The sequence below is a fragment of the Abramis brama genome, assembly GCF_963993115.1.
Source record: "Abramis brama genome assembly, chromosome: 6".
In the NCBI taxonomy this organism is placed as follows: Eukaryota; Metazoa; Chordata; class Actinopteri; order Cypriniformes; family Leuciscidae; genus Abramis; species Abramis brama.
This window is the reverse complement of record NC_139968.1, coordinates 35,952,514-35,977,673: the sequence shown is the minus strand read 5'-3', so window position 1 is coordinate 35,977,673 and position 25,160 is coordinate 35,952,514. Positions and strand designations below refer to the sequence as shown.

Genomic DNA, 25,160 nt, shown 5'->3' with positions numbered 1-25,160 from the left:
TTATGACCTCCCAAATAATCTAGGGGTACAGGGGTCTAAAATTGACATTAAAAAGAAATACATAAGTGTGCTGTACAAAGAACCACATACCCAGATGACAGTCGTGCGACAAGCGGATACATTTATTCAATGCAAAGGCAATATTAGTAATGTAATAATGGTGAAGCAGAAACAAGATTATAGACTGATAAAAACAACATGTAGGATTTACTTGATAAAATCATTGTAACAATTTGCACTCAATTTTTCTTAGTAATTTTTACTGCTGTGATATCAAGTACAACTTACTTGCCAGTATCAAGTAAAATGTACTGTACTTAACTCTAAATGTAACATTTGTGAAGACATTAAGTAAATGTTACTTAATTGTATTTAACTTAGCAGGTTGTATTTATTAAAAGTAATTAAGTAAATTTAATTTTAAAAGGAACATCACTGTTGTGAAAATATCAAGTACATTTTATAAATCTGTAATATTTACTGTTATGAAGTAATTAAGTAGATTTTATAATGTCTGTCCATTTCACATTTTGAATTACTTAGTTTAATGAATTTATATTACTCACTATTATTATGTAAATGTTGCTTTTTTTAAGTGTTACCAAATAAATGTAATAATTTTCTCTGCATCAAATACTTTTATCACAAATCACATTTAAATACAATACAGTTGACCAGTTTATTATGTCAACATTCACAATAAATGAAGTTTTATGTAACAAAGTTCGGGAGGAGCATGTTCAGGTAATCATCCAATCAGCACAAGAAGAAGCCAGTATAAATAAAGCCTTCCCTTACCTCCTGTCTCATGACAAATTTCTCAGCATCCCGCCACCACCCCATCACCTCACATTCAGATGGGCCTGCTCATAGATACCTATGATCTATACATTCATAGGGGGGAGTACTCTGGGGTCGGGCCGAATTCCGAGCTCGGAGCCCTCCCCCCGGACAGCAAGCCAAATACGCATTATAAGATTACATCAGATTTCATTAACATGTGAACTCGTGAAACCATTAAATCAGTAATCTTCACATCAACTGATTAGTAGTTAAGGTACATTCAGTAACCTCTCTGATAATTAACAATAACTGTAGAATTAACCTTGTACGGTTTGACTAAACCTCAGCAGCCAACAGTGGCATAACTAACATTAATGACGAGCACATGCATAGTCCATCTGAAACAGAATGGTCACTTTTCCTTAATGCACATTCAAGCATCTGCTGAGATGGAGATGTAAGTTGGATGTAAGTTACCAACAGCCTCGATTGTACAGCACGTGTCGATAGCATTTAGGAGAGCAACTTCAACTGTAAAGATTGCACTTTTGGGGACATCTTAACACCATCCAGGTCCAGGAAAAGTTTCTGGAACACCTCAAAGGTGTAGAGCAGTGTTGGGGGGTATGCCAGGCATAAATAAGCCCCATCAGCAGTGTGCAAGCTTTAGCAATATACTGCCACATCCTGGAAGCATCTCCCTGCTTTCCAAAAGGATGGACACATTGACTGGATCCTCTCGATCAGCACCATGGACGACCAGTTGTTCAGTGTCCTCCTGCATACAGTTTAAAAGAAAGAAAGAACACAATTCTATTGAGAAACAAATACAAAAGAGATTCATTATCAGTGCAGAACGAACATGCTTGCTAAAAATGACTAAACATAACTCACATTGTTAAATTCAGTATGTTTTACAGTGAGTCAACATAAGTAAAAAAAAAATGAGTAGAACATTGCGCAAGACAGCTGCAGTTCACAAATTATACCCATAAAATGAAGGTTGTTCGAAACCATACATTGTGTGCCTCTGCACCTTTACAGTGTGTGTGACTGCACATAATTTGGACCATTGCTGAGTGGAAAATCTACATGTTTGTGTCTTACTTTTTCACTTGCGCTTAAAAAACGATTCTTGACACAAAAAGAAAATCATGCTTTACCGGGCAATCTTCAAATAGCTCTTCTTCTTTCTCCCTGATGACACCTGTGTTGTAACGCGTCAATCTCTCTTCCTCCCTAGACCTCAGTTGTCCACTGTATTGGTTCCTCCTGAGAACAAGGTCACCCTGTAAAAGAACAGACAATTTGTGATGTTAAAATAATACTCTAAAAGTTAATGCCAAATGTATTTACAATTCATATTACATTACACAATAAAGAACAGGGGAAAATAAGAGCAGCAATATTATAGTATTGTTACAAAGATTTCTACTTGCCTGTATGAGACTAATGTTGCAGCGTCAGACCAGTCACTGATATCACAACGCACTGCAGCTGTACTGTTCTGTTACCTGTTGAGAGAAACAAATTGTTGCATTGAGTTCTAATTTACAATCAAATTAAATACCTCATACACATCAGATCTTATCCATTACAAAATCTTTGACAGTTTTCTTCAACAGAGTCAGGTATTTTCTGGAGCTTAGTTTTATTAACTCCAGGGGCAAAACTAAAAGTTTCCAAATTGCAGTATCAAATAAATCAAAAGCAGAAGCCGGCACAATACTATTTTGGGTATTAGCTCTGAATAAAGTTTGGTGAAGCCCAACTTAGTCCTTAGTGTATTCTTCAAATATCATCACTAATCTAAGATTATGGCTATGTTTATTAGCAAAAGAAAAAAAAAAGATACAGATTTTTCTTCAGGACATACCTGTTACAACACAGAAGGGCAGACACACAGATAAGCAAGAGAGTATTTATTATAATCAACCAGCAGAGAGTTTGGCAGTGCAGATGAAGGTGAGTGGATCTGAATTAGTCCCGATGATGTAGACTTGAATGACTCAGTTTGATTTTCTTGCAGATGGGGAACGGAAGGAGATACCAGACCCAGAGAAGACTCAGGAGGACACAGGAGACGAAGACCCACGAGGAAGACTGGAAGGCTGGGAGAGGAATCGACGGAACAGGTAAGTAGCAGTGGAGTCCTGAAGGTAAGCAAGGAGATAGTGTCTAGATGCAAACAATACCGGACAATGAGTGAGAGTGAGAGCGGGGTTTAAGTGCTGGAGGTGATTGAAGACTTGATGATGAGCAGGTGTGTGTGATCAGTATTCGGGAGAGGAGGTGCGTCGTGATTGAGTGAGGGTGGAGTCTGGCGTGATTGTAACAATACCGCAATTAAATATTGAAATAGTTGAAATAGAGTATAAGGAAGAAATTTAGTCTGCTTACTTCAGTTCTGTTCTGTTTAATTTAACATGAAAATATCTTTAAAAAAAAAATTGAATAGGTGGTGCAAAAAACAAGCCAAACACTCTACATATTAATATTGAAAATATAAATGTTTATAGTCTAATTTAAAAGTAGAAATGTCTCAGTAGAAAAGCAGGAAGCACTAAACTGTGTGCATTCCCTTACAGATAAAGACACACTTCACACTACGGGTAACTAATCATATATCAGTATCATTTCATCATTTGAGGTTTTGTGTGATCAGCATGAGTCAGCCTGAGAGAGTTGCTCAGAGTTGCACATCTTTCATAATGTATGATGACATAGATCACACAGATTGATAAAGACATCGTTGCATTAATAACAGAAGATAGGCTTCACTTCACTTTGCATATTATGGTTAACCAACATTATATGTGCGGCATGTTCGGTCTCTAAAAAATCCAATCTAAATCTCCGATTTGTTAATTTACATTACATGTTGCTAACTTTGTGATGCATTAGTATTATAAGAATCTTAAAGATTCTTTTCTTAAACACCCAATGAAAGTACATATTCAAATGCCCTGCTAGAACACAAAGGGTCGTAAAATTTCCCTCCAAAGGGAAATCTTCTCATTGGCTCACACAGCTCCAGAGGTTGTGCCATCTTCACGCTTTAAAGTCACTGATCAGCTTTTAGCTCTCTCTTTACTCCCTTTCTGAAATGCTGACGTGAAGATGATGCTGAACTAGAAGCCTCTAAGGACCCTCCAAGCTTGTGCCAGGCTGCGGCCTTGTCTTTCCATTCACCAAAGATCCTCTGACTCCCACTGGTTCTCTCTCATCAAGACCACATCAGCAAAGATCAACTGGAGCCTCAACAAATTGCATCAGGACAGTTTAATTCAAATGGGCGAGACATGCAAGTATCGAACTTAGTCTCATTATTTGATACATTAAGTATCCTTACCCCTTTTAAGGAAGGGCGTGTTAGAACTAAACTGATGGTTTGCTCAAGGCTGTTGATCTGCTGAATTTCAAACAATGCTATAACTTCTTGCTTTCCTGTATTCTGCTTTAGCTCTTTTTCTCTTGGTAAACTGTATGCATGCATGTGTGTGTATGTTAGAGTAGTTTAAGTGTTTAGACTAGTTAATAAAATCTTGTTCATGTCACACGTAAAGTTGTCCGTGTCTCAAGCTCATAACTGGAGTCACTAATCATTTAGATCTTGGTTACTGCTCTTAGTAGTATTGTAAATTAAGAAAGACATTTCCCATGCCCCGGAAATGTACATTTCTTAGAGTTAATAAACAATTGATCCTGAGTGTTCATGGGACAAATAGGTTAATTGATTGTAATATTAATTTACGAAAGTAAATTAATTATATTAACTAATCCAAATATTCATAATCAATTATAACCAGTTATTATTGATTATTAATATTTCATATAGAGCTAATTTGCTACAATGATAACAAACACATTCCAGCCAGCACACAGAAAACACTCACATTTGTGAGATTACAGTCTTTTCCTTAGGAGAATAATATGAGAAGGAGACTGTCAACTGTGAGTTGCTCAGGCTGACATGCGTAACTTTGTTAAATGATACTTCATTTCTCTCTCATAGGAAACCTGATGAAGTTCGCAGTTATGCTTCATGTTGCTGGTTTAAAGGGGTGAGGGTTAATGGATATTTATCTGATGAAGGAATATGAGTTAAGAGCTAATTAAAGGTTTAAAGTTAAAGGTAGACTTACTCAAAGAAGAGCACAGCACTGGGAGAAATCAAGAAAAATGTAAAATTGCAATTATCAAACAAAGATGGTTATAGTTCTCCATTACAACAGAGAAAAATAAAATAAAATAGATATTTTGTCTCTGTTTACACTAGGTGAGCGTCTCTTTACTATTGTAACCTCTGTTCAATGATGGAGGGAATGAGACGTGATGTCAATGACTGACACAGGGGTCACAGATCCCTAAACACCTCTGAGACTTCAGATCCCTAAACACCTCTGAGACTTCAGATCCCTAAACACCTGAGACTTCAGATCCCTAAACACCTCAGAGACTTCAGATCCCTAAACACCTCAGAGACTTCAGATCCCTAAACACCTCAGAGACTTCAGATCCCTAAACTCCTCTGAGACTTCAGATCCCTAAACACCTCAGAGACTTCAGATCCCTAAACTCCTCTGAGACTTCAGATCCCTAAACTCCTCTGAGACTTCAGATCCCTAAACACCTCTGAGACTTCAGATCCCTAAACACCTCTGAGACTTCAGATCCCTAAACACCTCTGAGACTTCAGATCCCTAAACTCCTCTGAGACTTCAGATCCCTAAACACCTCTGAGACTTCAGATCCCTAAACACCTCTGAGACTTCAGATCCCTAAACTCCTCTGAGACTTCAGATCCCTAAACACCTCTGAGACTTCAGATCCCTAAACTCCTCTGAGACTTCAGATCCCTAAACTCCTCTGAGACTTCAGATCCCTAAACACCTCTGAGACTTCAGATCCCTAAACTCCTCTGAGACTTCAGATCCCTAAACACCTCTGAGACTTCAGATCCCTAAACACCTCTGAGACTTCAGATCCCTAAACACCTCTGAGACTTCAGATCCCTAAACTCCTCTGAGACTTCAGATCCCTAAACACCTCTGAGACTTCAGATCCCTAAACACCTCTGAGACTTCAGATCCCTAAACACCTCTGAGACTTCAGATCCCTAAACTCCTCTGAGACTTCAGATCCCTAAACACCTCTGAGACTTCAGAAAAGGCCAATGAGAATTGACTAGTGGAATTTGCATGCTACGGGTATATAAAAGGATCTGGTGTGCATCCACTCATTCAGCGAGAGCTTGTCCCGGGTATTTCAGCAGACAGTTCAACATTGTGCCCGGAGGGACACCACGTCTCATTCCCTCCATCAGGGAACAGAGGTTACTATAGTAACTGAGATGTTCTCTGTCAGTCACTTTGACGTGGTCTCGATTATAGTTGACAGTTGTTCACCCAGCTGTGCACGTTTTCGCTCCAGTCCCTTTGTTTTTCTGTATTTGTGTTAGAGACATTAAGTTCTAAAGGTCTTACCTTGTAGTTCTGGGTAAATGAATATTTTGTTCTAACAAATTTATTTTGTCTGAAGGCTTTACAGTAATCAACAATATGGTAATGAACAAACCCCAGAAAATATTTATGAAACTTGCGTGAAACAAGTGTAAGGCCCGCTATATTGGTCCAATCTGCCGGTTCGCCAATACACGGGGAAGGTATCACGTGTTCTGTCCTTACTCGTGCAAAATATTGGTTGGTTAAATTTACGATACATTTAGTTATGTATTCTCTCGTTAATTCATCTGACTCCATAAATGAAAGATTTTAATAATATCTGTGCCTCACTAAAAGTGAGCGAATGTTTGACTATTCCTTTTAACCATTAAATGAACAATGTCAAAATCAATTCCTCAATCAATTCAAATATCTAAAACATGATTATACAATGGTTACACCAAAGAATCTTACCCAGCTTGTACCTGAGATAGAGAGAGAGAGAGAGAGAGAGAGAGACCACCTAACCAGTCTGCGTCCACCAGAGAAGAAGAGCCCCCGAGAGTCAGAGCACACCTTCCTTTATACTGTTTGCCCAGGTGACATGGGGGATGGGGAAAACCACCCTCAAATGGCTTAACCAGTTTTCTCTAAACTTCTATAAACCTTATTACCTTTTATTTTATCTATCTGGATATGAGATATCTGTACCACTCACTTTGAGACATTTCAAATGACACCAAAAACATATCAGTCATTGATAAACATTCACATTAAACCATGTTCTTGTGTGAGTTCTTTGTTTCTGAGGGGAAGAAAGGCTGTATGGGGGAGGTCGAATGTTAATTAGCCAGCAGGGCCATTTTGTCCCTTAGACCAGGCCCCAATCAGTATTTTCAGTCTTACAGATTCCCTCCTTGATCCCGTGGGTCACATTCTGATGAACACTTACGGGGTCACAGTAAGACGTTTGTTTTAATCCTTGAAGATGTAGCACAAAAATTGTCTTTGCAATGTTGGCATCTGTAGAAGCTCAGTGGGCTGTGTTCACCTGCAGAACACCTGTTCTCACCAGGTGTATAGCTTGAGTCCAGCAGGTGGGTGGATGCGTTCAGGTTCTCTTCCTGTAATCCTGTGACATGAGCAAAGTTCATAGAGTCAATCTGGACCTTTTGTGACTTATTCAGTTGACGTGTCATTCCTTCATGGAGAAACTTCCGCTTCCCTAGCACTTTCTCCGCGATGATGATCTGACCCTTCTTGACCAACCCTTTCACCTCCAGCGGTACGGTGGTCTGGGCAGACCTCAGTGGATGAAGGGGTTCTCTTTGATCCACACTGCATTGTGTGAGACACCTGAAAAGCCTCTTAAATGTCCGCTTCACGATTGAGCACATATGAACTTAGTCGTAAGGAAATGCATAGGAACGCATAATGCAATAAAGCAATGTCATGTCATGTTCAATGTAAAATACCATGTTCATGTCAGCAAATGTGAGTGGTACATTTGGTCTCATTAATTACCTGATTTTTAATTACCATGCCAATAATACTCCTATAGAGGGTCAAGGAAGGACAAAGGAAGATCTTACAAGCTCTTACCCTGTTCTTAGAAACATTTAAATAAATGGCATTCTAACAAAACAACCAGTGCTGGGTTAAAACAACATTTCATGAAGAGTGTCAGCAAAATTTTGGTGTAACCAAACATCCAAAAACATTGTTGCGAGTAAAATGGACAATATACAAATAAGCAGAAATCAAAATAAGTTTCAGAAAATTAAAATCAAAATAAGTTTCAGAAATTAAAATCAAAATAAGTTTCAGAAATTAAAATCAAAATAAGTTTCAGAAATTAAAATAAAAATAAGTTTCAGAAATGTTTTTCTGAATTACTCAAAGGAAAAAAAATGCAGAAATCAAAATAGGTTTCAGAAATGCAGAAAGAGGTCGGTGTAAACCAATCAATGGTTTTGTGTGTTTGTGTGAGAGTATTTTTTAGAATGTCAGAGTGTGTTTTTGTCTGTGAGCGTGTTTGTGTGTGTGTGTGTGTGTGTGTGTGTGTGTGTGTGTGTGTGTGTGTGTTGTTGTGTGTGTGTGTGTCTGTGAGAGAGTGTGTTTGAGAGTGTGTGTATTGATCTGGCTAAGTCACAGTCGATGACAGAGTTGAATTGTAAATGTTTGTACTTGGTTGATTTATCCATTTTAATTGTTTCTGTTATTAGTGGTAAGTTGAGAAATCAGGGGCCCTCTGATCTTCCAACTCCCACCAACAATCATAGAGTTTGAAATTTAATGGCAGGTCTGCCTTAGAATTTGTCTTGATTTGTGACTATAGCCATTCATGTTCATGTGTGTTACATTAGTTGTCAGTTTGTTGTGAATAGCGTATGCTATTCTCTGTGTCTCTGTTAGACCATGATCATGAGATCAGCTCCACCCTATGTGTGTGAAGCTATCTGGATCTGTTAGTGTGAAGATGACACATCTTCGTCTGATGTGCAGTGTTCAGCCTGGATAGACCATCTACCCCAGGTGATGATGCTGTGAGGGTATAATGATGGAGGGGTGTGTTCAGTGTTCATGTCTAGGAGATGGGTGGAATCTAATCTATAACAATTGTGTTGCAAATTTCGATCCAGTTCTAAACTGGGAGGCCATATTTATGCAGTGATGTGATAGTGTGACGTGTGAAAAGGCCTTTTATAATGTCTTTTCACCCATCTCCCGAGTCTCAGGTTATGTTCTAACAATTCCGCTGTCCTGGATTTGCTCCAGGTGGGCTCCACCATTTTGCAGAAGTAGCCTAAGCCTGAGACAGAAAACAGAGGAGTGCGAACCACAGATAATTCCAATATTTCAAAAGCATTAAATTCAGACGTGTGGAATTCTTTTACTTGTTCCATTATCATGTCAGTCGGATATTCTTTGACCTGCAAAAAACTGTGGTACTTCTGTCTGCTGTTTAGCATTTCACACCCTCCTCGTAAATTTACTTATCTTATCAGATTCAATTCAGTTGGTGCACCCCAGTCAAGGATTATTTAGCGTGCTATTACCTGTGCCACACTCCTAGCCGTGTTTTCTAACGGTGAAAAATAAAGGCATACTCCGCCCCTTTTTGGCACTGGGAAGCACACAAATGAAATTCTGTTTCAGAAATTCAATTTTAATGACGAAAGTCACACTTGCCCAATTATTGTCCTGCTCAGCGAGTGTAATATAATGTTTATTATAATTCAAGTTATAATATAATTATAAGATCTACATTCGCTGTTTCTCTTTTTTCTAGGTTTCAAATACCTTTTCTTCTCATTTAGTCTTTTTAAATGGCCATTTTAACGTTTGATTATTCTATTTTACTCTTACTTATATTTTTCCGTTTATAGATCAGAAAACTATATCGCTTTGCAGTCCTTCTCCTAAGGATGCACGACACAATCCCACCAGTCTGATTATCAAAACAGAGGTAATTGGCTAAATATCTGAGATTTGCCGTATTCACTCGTACAAAATAACAGACACTTACATAGCCCCCTTGAATGCCACCTCAGGAACTTAATCAAATTGTTTCACTTTAGTAGAGGTCATGACCACCATAAAAGACGTTAGTCGATCAACTTACTTTTCTTAAAATGGCTTTGGTTTAGTCAAGCCCGTGGTATAACCACGTACACGTATCTAAAGGAACATTTAAATGAGAACAGAGGTTATGGAGCGCACCCGAATCCAGGTTGATTAAACAGCATTTGCTGATTCTGGACGGAAATAACTCGCCCCCCTCATTCAAGTACACTTGAATCTGATATCAGTATTAGTCGCCACTAATGTCTAGCGCAGGCTTGTGGAAATATACGAATCCGGTAATCTATTTTGGAAAAACAAATCTCAGAGTAATTCAGAATACATTCAAACATAACAATATTTAGTTCTCTGAAGCCTTAAATATAAAAAGGTTTTTGTTTCAGGATTAATGAGATGCGTTCGCTGTTTCTGATTTTCAAATTCATTGTGAATCACATTATAGCCACCAAATTTAGCATAGACACACGTGTTTAATTCAGTTAAATACACAGGACACATGGCCTAGAATACAACATCTACAACCTTTTACCTAAGTGTTCCAAATACACCCACAGCAAAGCAATAGAATACAACATCTATATCACCTTTGCCTAAGTGTTTCAACTACATTTACAGTAAAGTAATCCTGTGTTTAAAGAATAAACTTTAAATTAGCCTATGTGCATGTTGTAGCATAAACAGCCAAATTGTTCTATGTGCACGATGTGTAGTGCATGATGTGTTAAGCACAATTTGAATTTTGAAAATGCAGACAGGTTCAATGAATTTAGATGTTAAACTATTAAACCATTTGCTATTGGGCTGCTACCCGACTAGCAAATGACACTAATAGCTGAAGGCCTTGAGCGTCCAAAGTTGTTAGGTCAGTAAGAGTTTTAGAAGCATTTGAGCTTTGCTTACTTGCAGAGTGCTGGTTTGTGTCATTAGATTGTGATTGTCTGCGTTTTATGAAATAGGGTGGAGGTCTGCCTCTGCCCAGTGACCAACACTTTTCCTCTGTATGGCCTGTTTTGTGACAGGAATTACAGAATCTGTTCAGTTTGCCACAGTGTGGCTTTCTGAATTCTCCTGCAGATGGAGGATCTTCATGGCATTCTAACACAGCTACCTCACCATGCATTTGTTTCCGTGACTCAATTCTTGTTGCCCAGTTAACAATACCTTCAAATGTATTTTGTGCTGGAGAAGCACCACACATGAGTGATTGCTGTACACGCGGCCCTGCATTTGTAAGTAGGAATTCAAGGAGAATTACATTGTTGTGGTTAACACCTTCAATTCCAGAATACTCCTCAAAAAGTTCAAACATATTTTCTGCATATGTCTCGAACGATTCTTCAGTACTCTGTTTCCGATTGAGAATCAATTCCCATCCAACAGCACTACAACCACGCAGCTCGCGAAGGCATTGTTTTAGTCTATTCAAGATTTCGCTCTCAGGCTCATTTTGATGCATTGACTGCACAATGGTGCCTGTCATCAAAACCTGTGGTATCTTATAAATCAGAACATCTGGAATTGATGTTGAATTGAGGAATTTTTTAATAAATGCTCAAAAAGTGTTAACAGAGTGCTTAAAAATTCAGTAGACTAGCTGAATCTTGCACATGAAAAGCACTATTGCACACAGAGACATGCATGAAGAAGTGAGGAATATACCATCAACTTAAAGAAATATTGTAAAGATATTTTTAACATTATGCTCATTTAAGGTAAATGATGAGAGACAGTGAAGATATTCTCATTCATATCAGAGTCTCATAAAGACAGAGGGGTACACTTTCTATTTGTATTTTGTATTTATTCATCTATTTTATTTTTGGTTTCATGATTGACTCACTTTTTTCTCTTTTTGCACTTGAGAAACAAAGAAAGATGGGAAAGGAGAAGTGAACAAATGATTAGCAAATATAGCTCTGTGATGCTCTATTCAGCCGGCCATCTGTACTTTACCGTACATAATGTACAGGCCAGCCACGAGGCCAGTCACACTCCAACACTATATGATGGTTATTGATCAACCTCCCTGTATAGACACAGTTTGAGGGGGTAGACCTTTGATGGTCTAATTTACACTTGACCACAGGAAAAGGCAGGTCGCTCTCAAACCGTTTTCCGCCCAGTGGAGTTCCTCCTGCGCCACAAACTGGTATAATTTGATTTTCATTTGCTTGTATGAAGGTGTTGACAGGTTTGCAGCTACCGTCAGGTGCAGTGATGCCTCTGTTTCTGATTTCACTGGTACACATTTCCACGTTCACACGAGGAATCACATGCTTATTGAGGAAATTGTAATAACCAGCTGGTTGAGCATGAGTGGAGAACGACACACACAAGACCAGCAGCAGAATCACAACAGACTGATGAATCTCCATGACCTGTTGAACAACACACACATCAAAACACCTTTACTGACATTAAGTGATTAACAAAATACTGTTGAAATCCTTCCTTTGTTTTTACTTGCACATAGTTTATGTTAACACAGCTGTGCACTTTTTTGTGCATATTCCAGTGCCTTTGTTTTTCTCTATTATATATCTTATACTTGCTGAGTAAAGTTCTAAAATACTTACCTTGTTCTGGGTAAATGCATATTTTGTTGTTTTCTTTTGCCTGAAGGTTTTACAGTAATCAACAGCACGATAATGAACAAACCTTAGAAAGTATTGATGAATCTTGCTCCAAACACTGTTGTCCATCAGTACCGCTGGAGTATTTATTACTAAAGTGACCTTTAAACACTGGACAGTGCAAACATGACCTTATTCAGTTGACGGGAATTTCATCAACCTTATTTGTTATTTGCAAATATTCAACAAGGAAAACATAAATGGTGTTTCAAAGTCCAGTTTCTAACAAACCAGAGCTAAATGAAATATCTAAAATATCCTGTTGTGAGTAACACTGTTGATTTGATTGGTTTACTCTAAATCGGTGATTGTCAGATCAAGTAACACATGTGACCCTGGATCACAAAACCAGTCGCATGTCGCACGGGTAGCCTATATTTGTGGCAATAGCCAACAATACATTGTAGGCCTACGGGTCAAAATTAAAAATTTACAAAATATCTTCATGGGACATATCCTAATGATTTTTGGATATGTCCCATGAAGATATTTTGTAAATTTCCTACCATAAATATACAAAACATTTATTTTTGTGAGTGAATGCAGCACAATCGCGACCCAGCCAACACACCCATGTGGGGCCCAAACGGGCTGCAAATGGGCTGATATCCGGGGCCCACCTGGGCTACCCAACTGGGAACCCAGCTAATTTTGGCCGCGGTTTCCGTGGTGGCCCCACATGTGTTAGCCCAGATGGGTTGATGATGGGCTCCATATCGGGCCCATATGGGTAACCTAGGTAGCACCCATTTAGGGCCTACAGGAGTCTGCCCACATGGGTTGATGATGGGCTCTTGATGGGCTCCATATCGGGCACATATGGGTAGCCTAGGTAGCACCCATTTAGGGCCTACAGGAGTCTGCCCACATGGGTTGATGATGGGACCCATATAGGTCTTATCTAGGGCTCTTATGGGCCACAACAGGTATATATATGGGCTACCATATTTGTCTGTTTGGGTTACCTTATTTTACAGTAAACCCCTAAATACAATCATTACATGTAATCCACTAAACTATACTAAAATGTTAAAGGTATTCAATGAACAGAAAGCAGTAGTTCACTTTTAAAGTTACTTTATTAAGCAAGTACAAGTATCACAAAACAAGAAAAGAAAAAAGTAAAAGATAGATATATATATATATATATGCATATCTGAAAAATTAACCATTTCACAAACAAAACAATAACCGTGCAGCTTCTCACTCCTCTGTTGTCGCTCTCCCAACGGCCCTTTGAAAAGAGAAAATAAATCAGTCAACCATTATGCCACTTTTTTAATTCCTTTTCACAGTTCAATCAGATGTGTCAGGTTAGCCTTTTGGTGCCCCAAATTAAGTGTATCTAGATAAGGGGTTTGCAAACCTGTCCTGGAACGCCCCCTGCACTGCACATAATGGAGGCACAAAATGTACATTTTGACCAACTTTTACCACTTTTGAAGTAATTTCTAGAAATTAGTGTTGTAGATCATTAAACCGTTATGCTGCCTCATAAGTCTGTCTGAAATCAGAATGGTTACTGCTCAAATATATCAAAAAATAAACTAAACTAAATCGGTTTTGTGAGGCACCATAGTGTGTAAACGCTGCCTGCTAAGTCGTTGCCTGATAGGGCAGCGAGACAATGAGTCAGCTGCCTAAGTTTTCAGATGCAGACTTTGTACGTTTCCCTCATCTAATATACCTGATTCATCACATTAGCTCATTTATAGAAACTGTCAGATCTGAAGTGGGTGTGCAGTACTGAGGGTTCCCAGGACAAGTTAGAAAACCAAACATTTGCCCATCATTCATCCAACTCAAATATTGCTTATCACTTGACATGTAAGTAGTAGCAACTTTACAAAGTCTGCTCGCTCTAATGTTATGTTACAGAACATATTTCTCCTGTTTTACAACAATTGCACTGGCTCTTAGTTCAATTTTAAAAACTAAACAAGTTGGCTCCTTTATATCTTCTTCATATACACTTCCTCCACTACATCCTAAGATCGGCTTCTGCACTTACACTTGTTCTTCCACGCACTCGGACAACTTCCATGGGGTCACAAGCTTTTGGTTGTGCTGCTCCTGATGCCATCACTTCCTCTTCACTTCTTGCCCGCTGTCTGTACTATCCTGTATAAATAAAAGCAAGAAAACTCAATACAAAATAAGTCATGTACAAGATTTTCACTTTACAGTTCAATTAGTCGGGTAGAAAACAAAGTATACAACACAATCCATTCTAAAACACATTTTATGTATTCACACAAGCAATTCTTCAGAGCCCCAACATGGAATTGTAAAAAAAAAAAAAAAAATATTACTCCCATGTGTCAGTTACGATTACTATAATGATAAGGTCATGATTTCATCTTTAAAGGGATACTCCACCGTCTTTTCATATTAAACTATGTTATTCCCTTAACTAAGACGAGTTGATACATACCTCTCTCGTCTCAGTGCATGCACTCAATCGCTCTGGCGCGCGGCGAAACTTTGTTCACTCAGTTCATTCAATACGGGCCAAGCAGAGAAGCTACCAAACACCTCCACGTTTTCCCTATTTAAACACAGTTACTCGCGTAGTGTAACTCGACCTAGGACGGTGACACAAAACAAAACGTTGCGCTTTTCTAAGCGTGTAAAATGGATAACTATATTGTATGGCGGAATACCATAGCAAGCGCTTGTAAGCACTTCGTCTTGGCGGAGTAATATCTTCACCAGAGGGAGCGGGGGCCGGTGAGAGGATTTTTCACGAGTGAAGATATTACTCCGCCAAGTCGAAGTGCTCATAAGCACTTGCTATGGTATTCCGCCATACAATATAGTTATCCATTTTACACGCTTAGAAAAGCGCAACGTTTTGTTTTGTGTCACCGTCCTAGGTCGAGTTACACTACGCGAGTAACTGTGTTTAAATAGGGAAAACGTGGAGGTGTTTGGTAGCTTCTCTGCTTGGCCCGTATTGAATGAACTGAGTGAACAAAGTTTCACCGCGCGCCAGAGCGATTGAGTGCACGCACTGAGACGAGAGAGGTATGTATCAACTCGTCTTAGTTAAGGGAATAACATAGTTTAATATGAAAAGACGGTGGAGTATCCCTTTAAAACAGATGAAGAAATCAACAAATTGTGGTGTTGAGCTGAGAGGGTTGTGGTCTGTTGCTCTTTGAATTAGATCTTTCAATGCAGGTTTATATTGTTTCAACAATTTGCCTGACCCCTGGGGGCTCTGTATATTTCTGATAATATTTGTGGAGAAACATTACACTGTTTTAATTCAGAATCCTAACCATACATTGTAGGCTACTAATTAAAAGTAATTTATTAAATCAAGTAAAATAAAAAATAACACAAAAGGCCAATGAATCTGTACCAGAAGTGATAGTGCAATGTAGCAGCTAGAGAATAATCCTCCATCAAATTGCCAGTAATCAGCTGGATCCTTGGCCAATCTGAAGAGGGGGAAAGAAGAAATTATTCAATGAAAAGTCCTTAAAAAGCAGTATTTTCTTATATCATTCCTTTAAACAATCTTAAATTGTAAAAACGTTTGCCATTATAACATTCACACTACATGAACTGAGTGATGTCAAGGGCTGGGTAAAAAATATTGATTTCTCGATTTTAATTGATTCTCATTTTTACGAAATGATATCAGTTCTTAAATCCCAAAAATCGATTAGTCATCCTCATCCTGTTTTCAGTTGATGAATGAATGGAACATAGCGCGCATCCCATCCAATAAATCCAGCCCTAGTAATGTCATCTTTGAGACTGTTAGTTGTTACATGATTAAAAATGTAAACTTTAAGCATGGCAATCCAATCAGAAATCTGTATCATAGCAAGGGAAGCACACACACACACACACACAAAAAAAAAAAAAACTAAAGAAAACAATTGGTACCAAAATCAAACCATCAAATAATTTTACCTGCAGCCATTTATCCTATTATGACACGTCTGAGGGTCTTTCCCTTTATGGTGTCCAGTGATTAAAGAAGGGACTGATGAAGGTGACATGAATCCACTTTCAGTGCGCCACTTCAGCAGAAAAAAGACAAAAGGACAAAAAAGTTACTCAGACTTTCTATCAGTAACATTAAATGTCTTACTTTAAAGGTGAAAATCATATTAATACTATATATTAAACCCAGTGTAGGTTTTTGAACAGTGGGTAAAATTAACTTACTGTAACAGTTAGTTGGTGAATGGGTCTTTCTGTTGGGTGTTCTCCCCAGAAAAAAATTATTCCAATGCTTGATCTAAAAAAAAAAAAAAAAAAAAAAAATGTAAACAAATATATTTTCAATACTGTTATCAGTGTTTGAAGAGGTTATGTAAACATACTTCTAACGAATAAATGACTGTTTTATCACTTTACTCATTCCCACGCTTTTTTTTTACCTCTAATGCGTTTTTAAACTAACGTTAGCTGACATTAAACACACAACATTACCAACAACAAAACACAGCAATGTCAGATGGTACTAAATTACATTGAAATACGTGCTTATATTGCTACAGCAGTACAAAAACACACAGAGAGATAACTTATTTAACGTATAAGGTTGCATTAAGCCTATGACCGTTTCTCATGTCCATAAACGTTAATTTAACTCACTGCTAAGGACTGAAAAATGTTTTCTTACCTGATATCGCCAGTATTTTTACAGACCACGTACGACCCCTTCCTCTGTTCACATTCCAGCTTTTGTTCTTCATTGATATCAACTTAAATTCGCTCAAAATTTAAGAATTCAACAGGCATATAAAATAATCCAGGTCTGACCGAGTAATCAATGCAAGCAGCAGCTCAGCTGCTCAGTGCTCACCGACCGAGAGTAACGGACGTATTTTCAAATTTAAAATAGGCGCGCAGAGCCGCGCACACTCTCATTCGACAGTTTCCTGGAAGACAGACAGATTAACCAATCATGCTCAAAGTAAAACGGCGAAACAACCAATAACAATAGTTTGCGCGAGTTAACATATCGGTGTATTGAGTTTTATTTGCAGTCTGTATTATTATTTAATTAATTAGTCAAATGACATGACAGTGTATATACAAACGTAATAATGCAATGCAAACGGTTAGGCAAGCAGACAAAATTGTAAATTCACACAAAATCACATAAGGCAAAAGGTTTGAAACTAGTATTGTTAATAATGATAATTATATTTTAACATATACACTGAAGAGCTGTTATATAAAAAAAAATAATGAAATGCTAATTAATTGTCACAATAATGTTAAAAGGCAGATATTTCTGTTGTATGTTGTTTCAACGTACAGATCTTGTAAAAAATGTCAAAGTTGATTTAGAAGTGTTTTAAGTGTTTTAAATCTTTTACTTTTTTTGTTTTGGGATACTTGTACTTGCTTAATAAAGTAACTTTAAAAGTGAACTACTGCTTTCTGTTCATTGAATACCTTTAACATTTTAGTATAGTTTAGTGGATTACATGTAATGATTGTATTTAGGGGTTTACTGTAAAATAAGGTAACCCAAACAGACAAATATGGTAGCCCATATATATACCCGTTGTGGCCCATAAGAGCCCTAGATAAGACCTATCTGGGTCCCATCATCAACCCATGTGGGCAGACTCCTGCAGGCCCTAAATGGGTGCTACCTAGGCTACCCATATGTGCCCGATATGGAGCCCATCAAGAGCCCATCATCAACCCATGTGGGCAGACTCCTGTAGGCCCTAAATGGGTGCTACCTAGGCTACCCATATGTGCCCGATATGGAGCCCATCAAGAGCCCATCATCAACCCATGTGGGCAGACTCCTGTAGGCCCTAAATGGGTGCTACCTAGGTTACCCATATGGGCCCGATATGGAGCCCATCATCAACCCATCTGGGCTAACACATGTGGGGCCACCACGGAAACCGCGGCCAAAATTAGCTGGGTTCCCAGTTGGGTAGCCCAGGTGAGCCCCTGATATCAGCCCATTTGCAGCCCGTTTGGGCCCCACATGTGTTGGCTGGGGATCTTGTAAAAATGTCAACGTTGATTTAGAAGGGGTTTTGTTAATCTTTTTCAACAACAAACTGACATTATTTCAACCATATTTCAACATTGAAAGTCGGTCATGTGCTGGCTGGGTATGTACTCATTTCCCATTAGTGAACTGACTAGGTCTCACATAGGGAGCCCATCTGGGTTTGCCCATGTTGGACCTACTTAGTTGACCCAAGTGGGCCCCAGATAAGATGCCCATTTTGAGCCCATGTCCACTCTGTACCCCTGTAGCCCATTTGTAACCCATATGGGCCCCAGATAAGAAGCCCATTTTTAGCCCATGTCCACTCTGTACCCCTGTAGCCCATTTGTAACCCATATGGGCCCCAGATAAGAAGCCCATTTTGAGCCCATGCCCACTCTGTACCCCTGTCGCCCATTTGTAACCCATATGGGCCCCAGATAAGAAGCCCATTTTGAGCCCATGCCCACTCTGTACCCCTGTCGCCCATTTGTAACCCATATGGGCCCCACATAAACGTGTTGGCTGGGGAACATGGACAACTTTAATTTTTTTTTTGCACCCTCAGATTTTCAAATAGTTTTATCTTGGCCAAATATTGTTCTATCCTAACACACTGTTACCGGCCTCAGACCTAGGGGATATCTGGGCTGGCAGCAAAGGACAAATGTTACACCCCTGAAAAAGGGGAGAAATAATCACAAGAGTGATATGGGTGTTTCCTCACTGAAAACTTTAGTGTTATGAGGAAAAGACCGCGATTTCCCCGGAGAAAAGGATTGGAAGACAAAAGCAATCAATCACGGACGCATAGATTAAGATCACTTTGGCGATCACAGATTAACACTTTTTACCCGTAAATTAGGCACTACAAAATTAATCAATATAACGTTTACATATTCCTCTTATAATAATTGTTAACCTTTGTACACATGTCAGATTTGAACTTTTTAACACAATTATATGAATTGTATAAATCCTTATTAGTAGGCCTACTGAACGTATGAGCTTTTTAACCTTAAATATTTTAAGATACTCACATCCTATTAATTTAATAAAACCTTTTAACCCATAACAGTACAGTAAGTATTTTTTTCTTTAACCTGTCACACACACAGGCAGTGAAGCACTGTGTAGGCTACCTATGAAAACACTGCGAAACAATAAAAGAGACGTTGTGACGAGACAACAAAATGAGGGTCGTTCCCTTGGCACGCCAGTTTACTTCTGAGATCGCAGTCGCAACTGGCCGGGAGAAAGCTAGTCTCTAGTGTGTTAACGTGAACAATTTGAGAACCACTCACTCTAAATACACAGAAATGTGACTCTCAGTCATAAAACAATTATGTTAATAAATGTTGGTTTACCGATGATTTATTGATCTCAGTGTGTGGACACTGAAAACTACACTGAAAGATGATTTTCAGTGTGGATGTCCTGCTTACCTCGGTTCACTTTATCTTTGCGTCAGACTGCAATGGAATGGAGCCAAGGGGAATATTTGAGAAACAGTTTAGCCTGAGCATGCTAGTTTGTTGTTGGTAGTTGTTAAACAGAGACAGGGAATGTGCACATTCATTTTGATCCTATGTTAATGGAAATAATCTGAGCATGACATGCAGAAATAGTTACATGTTACATGCATTAGAAAGAAACTGCATGTCAAACCTCATACAGTTTTTGCATTTATACCAGTAATAATATAGAGCAAACTACAGTACCTTTGTATGACAGCTTACTTATAGATTCCAAATTTCCAAAGCAGAGATGAGAAGAGAGAAAAATACCCGTTTCAAAATCTGATTCACATGATTCCCACTAAGGAATGTTAATCAGGGAAATCGGATCTGTTAATGTGATGTCATGTACCAGTCACTCATGTTGTGGTGAATCATAGAGACCATCTCCTTAAATCATACAATTAAGCTTTGAAGTTTGAAGTTTAAATCTGAAGTTTGCCACTGGAAAAGTTTCAGGGACAGAAATGAAGGTAAATGAGATGTCCCACTAAATGTATTATATTTACAGACTGAAAAGTTTGATAGGAACACAGCTCAATTTAGTCATCTTGAGAAATAGGAACACATTTTTCCCTCTCACGTGAAGATTGGAGAGATCAGAGAAGTCAGAGATGATTCATTATAACATCTGCCGGTACTGTATCTTCAATCTGGACGCTCAAGCAAGGCCTGCGTTTATTCCATTTCACAAGGCATTCAGACACTCAGTTAAAACGTGATCTCTCAGTTGATTTGACCGACTGTTTAAAAGCAAGTGTGAATGAAAGCCAGTAGTGCAGTGGGATTTTGGTCTGGTGACGCAGTGGGACACATTATTAAGATTCCTCTGAGACAAACTGAATGAAGCACAAGATGAGATTCAGTCCCTCCTCTTTCCTCTCAGTGACGGGGCGAAACGCTCAAGAACCTGCTGATGCTTATTTGAAAGAGTTAAACACGGCTTACAGTCAATAAGAATAAAATGTGTATTATCTTCTTTTTTTTTTAAGGCTCCTTTAATAGATGAAAAAATATTTTTCAGTTTTATTAAATCAGTGCCATATTTGTTATTCTCATGTTCTGTGTACTGTACGATTACGACTCGAATAATACAATTTTATGTTTTTATTTAATATTTATGATTTGATTTTCCCACAATAATATGAAATATGGTTTTACATGCATTTATCGGTCCCACTCCTGTCCATTTCACAGTTTTGGCAACTCTGACCTGAAGAAAGTCATTTAACCAAGTGGGAACCTACAAAAATTTAGAAGATATTTTATCACTGTTTTTTTAATGTTATTACGGAGCCTCTGAACGGGACATGTTGATGGAAAAACAATATGAGATGGGAGGGAAAAATAGGCTATATGACAGCTTCATTATAATGCAGCCGAACGAGAGGGGTTTTGTATAGCAAGTGCGCCCTCTCGTGACCAGTGCGCGCCTCTACACTTAGCCTACTGAGCAAAAAGTAGTGCGGTTTCAAAGTAGCCTAGTGTACAACACGTCATGTTTTTGCTCTTCTTGTTGCATTTACACGGCTGTAACCAGCATATGTCCTCACTATGTTTCCAGTGAATCTAGCTCGTGTAGCAAATCGAACTGATCTAACAGTGAATAGCTGACGATGTCAATATAGGGAAGTGGAATTAAAACAACACAAATGCAGTGCAAATTCAAAGGAAGTAAGACCATGTTAGTCGATATAGCGCTCAAATACCTAAAGTAATGTTATTGTTTGCTAGCCTTGAGCCTACTGTTAATGTATCTTGGCAGCCTTGATCTATAAGAGGGTGCTTTCTGGCTAACATCTACAATAACATCAAATTATGTAGCCTATTTGTGGGTCTCTCTTCATATTGCTCAGTTGCACTCGTGTATGTCTTTTGTCTGGTCTCTTTCATTATCCTAACAGATTCTCTCTTGAAGCGCAAGAGGCTTTACCATCTCAATTGGCTCCCAGTGACCAAAATAATAAATACCATGACCAGTTTTACTGTAGTAACAATCACTATAACTGTTGGTGGAAGTGAAATAATTTATAACCTGATGATCCAATGTTAGCTTAGTCCACGATTATTTCTGACAACATGCAAAAATATTTTGGAGACATAAATTCCACCCGTTATGAGTGAATCATATATTTTTAATAATATTTATCACATAAACACACAAAGATTTTTCAAGTTCATTTCCTTGTTTCAGAAATTAAAAAAGCATTGTGGGTTTTCAGGCACTTTTTCCCCTTGGCTGATGGAAAGTTAAGGAAAACAGAAAGAGTAAGATATTCTTACTAAATAAACTGCTTACTAAAAAACCTTTAGTGTTAGAAAACTAAAGCATTATTGTCCACTTATTAAATGATGGTCAAATATGAGGTACTTGAGAAGTTTAGCATTTATTTGGTTTTACACATAAAATAAATTAGTCTCAATTGAGCCTATTTACATTTTAAAAATGAGCACCATACAAAAGACAAAAGACACCATCCACCATCCAAAAAAGGAACAAAATAACAAGAGTATTGCCAAAAGAAAGCCAAAGTCAGCTAGCTGATACACTGGCCAAATCATTTCCATCAAACAGTGATAATATTCTACATATCAGCAAAATACAATAATGCCATGAGTTTTAAAAAAAACAATCATACTCATAAACCCAGCTGAACACAATAGAACTGAAAGAGACACAAGATGTTTGACAAACACAACTGAATATATGCATTACCAAAACTGAATGAGACACAAGATTAAAAAAAAAATTATAAATCAAATAACATGGCTCTTCATCTTCCTCCTCACATGCCGACAAATAACATGAAAGAACTAATCAGCACTTCATAAAATATCTGAATTTGACCATTTCATTGTGACTCATTTTTGCACATTTTAACAATGAAGATAAAGATATATCTACCAAACGTATGAAGACACACTATGATTTAATTGCTATAAAAATGGCATTGTTTTATACACACATTTGTGTGAAATTTGTGCTTTAACACTCCTCCTGACAACATCACACCAAGTATTTTCATAAATACTCTAATGCACCAACTTTAAAATAAATAATGAATATGAATAAGCTGCAGCAAGATAATCAAGGCAGGATTTGGTTCTGGTGCAGATGCTGGACATATACAAAGCCGTGTTATTCACAGTACAGTCAAGCAGTGTTTTCTGATGAAGGTTTATAAGGGTTAGTGTTAATGTTTAAACTAAACACCAGCACAATATTGATATCATAATTTTCCAGTAACAGCAACAACACCAGTAAAACAGCTTCAGTATCAGTATTGCAGTAGAGCACTTAAGTCCTCTGAGACTGTGAGGTATTTCTGGAAATGCAGTCAGTAACAGCGAGGATGTACACAGGCAGGACATTATGATTGATGTGTCAAACCAGTTCAGTGCATTAAGGCTTATAATAAAAATAACAAGATAATCACTCACTGTTCCTGTCTGAATCCATAGCTGACAACTTTTGAGTTTAGCTTGTTTTATTTTAGTAATTAAACTGAATTGTATTATTCTGTTCAATTTCTGGTAAGCCACGTTTTTTTTTTTTATATATATATTTTTTTATTATTGCTTGACAAATTTCACGATTTCAATACAAATCAATTCTTGTGATTTGATTTAATTTTGACTCATTTGGATAGATTAGGTACACAAGATAGGCGTTAATTTTTCTCAAGAAAAAAAAAAACTCTCCTAATGCTGTAAACATACAGAGAGCCCTATCAGCTGGTAGTATTTAAGGTTAAAAATAACAAAAATTAAATGTGTTTTTTTTAATAATAACAACTTTATTTAATAATATAAGTAAAAATATAATAAATATGTAATATAGAACACATATTTAGCGAAATGATAAGCGATGAGAGTTTCATCTGATCCTCTCTCCATCATTTCCTAATTCTCTTCAGTGTCTCTTTCAATGGAAGTATCAAAATTATAAATTATGTTACATTGTTGTATTGGCTGCCTCAGTCTGAGTCTGATTGCAGGAATCCTCCTTTTTAAAGGAATGTCATTCGGGTCACGTGGTGAGTTATCACAAGCCATTATTCTCCTGTAGGAAAACACAGATTCACAGATGGTTAAAGGGGACATATCATGATAATCTGACTTGTTCCTGTGTAAGTGCTATAATCGGGTCCCGGTGCATCTACCAATACAGAAAACGTGAAAAGTGGCAACCCAGTAACTTTGCTTTGGTAAGCCTTTCTCTGCAAGCATGTCAAAAAATAAGATGATCAGATTTTGCACCCCTTCTTGACATAGGAAGAGGCACTTATTATAATATTAACGCCCCTTAATCTGCATGTTTCTACCCAAGGTGCCCCCATTTGGTTTTCGCAAGCGACAACAGTATAACAGTTCTAACGCAATGGCAAAAGTTCGAGCAAAGCAATCAAATCGAGCAAATCTTGTTATATCAGCTGTATGTAATACTTACTCTCTGTGGTACTGGTGCATGGGCCTTGCGGTGACGACAGTAAAACACACCAGCAGCAGATACTCCTGCAAACACCAGCAGAACAACAACAACTATTCCTGCAACAGCTCCTGAAGACAGACCTGAACCTGGAACATCTACAGAGAAACAGACATTATTACGAGAGAGTGAATGATTATCCATCTAGTATTTACCAATATCTTAGACAGATATTTACACCACTTTGGTCATAAGTTGTATAATATTGATTTTAATTGATAAATATGGTGGTTTTAACAACAGTAGTTAATTATGTTTATTACATTAATCAAAGTTTGCTTTTTTTCATTAGCATCCCACAACCATACAACTTTTTGAGTTGATTTTTAAATATTTGAGCTGTTTTTAAATAAAGGAAAATGAATTGAATGACTGAATTATACCAATGACAGTAAGATTGAATCTCTTCACTCTAGTGATGCTGAATCTGCTGTTGTTGATGATGATCTGTAGTTTATATTCTCCAGAGTCTGTGTTTCTGGTGTTTGTGATGGTCAGAGATCCAGTCTGATGATCCAGCTTCAGTCTGTCTCTGAATCTCTCTTTACACTGAACATCTGTACAGATCTTACTCTGATCTCCAGTGATTTCAGCGACGAGAGTGTCATTAAAATACCACGTCATTGAATTATTTGGTTTTTTTATTACGCCAGGATCTAAAGTAACAGATTCTCCCTCCTTCACTTCATCTCGTTCAGCAGCAGAAACACCTGAAACACA

At 37.9% G+C, this 25,160-nt stretch overlaps 1 long non-coding RNA gene across 2 annotated transcripts; it reads right to left on the bottom strand.

Moving 5' to 3' along the window:
* Positions 1–13,396: 13,396 nt before the first annotated feature.
* On the bottom strand, positions 13,397–18,255 carry LOC311084824. Of its 2 annotated transcripts, XR_014606621.1 has the most exons (6): positions 17,091–18,255; positions 16,631–16,703; positions 16,373–16,482; positions 15,813–15,891; positions 14,457–14,566; positions 13,397–13,679 (listed from the first exon to the last, which is right to left on the bottom strand). It is a non-coding gene; the product is annotated as an uncharacterized lncRNA (long non-coding RNA). The 2 variants fall into 2 exon arrangements; XR_014606622.1 differs by having other exon boundaries at positions 13,398–13,679; positions 16,631–18,247.
* Between the last annotated feature and the right edge of the window lie 6,905 nt (positions 18,256–25,160).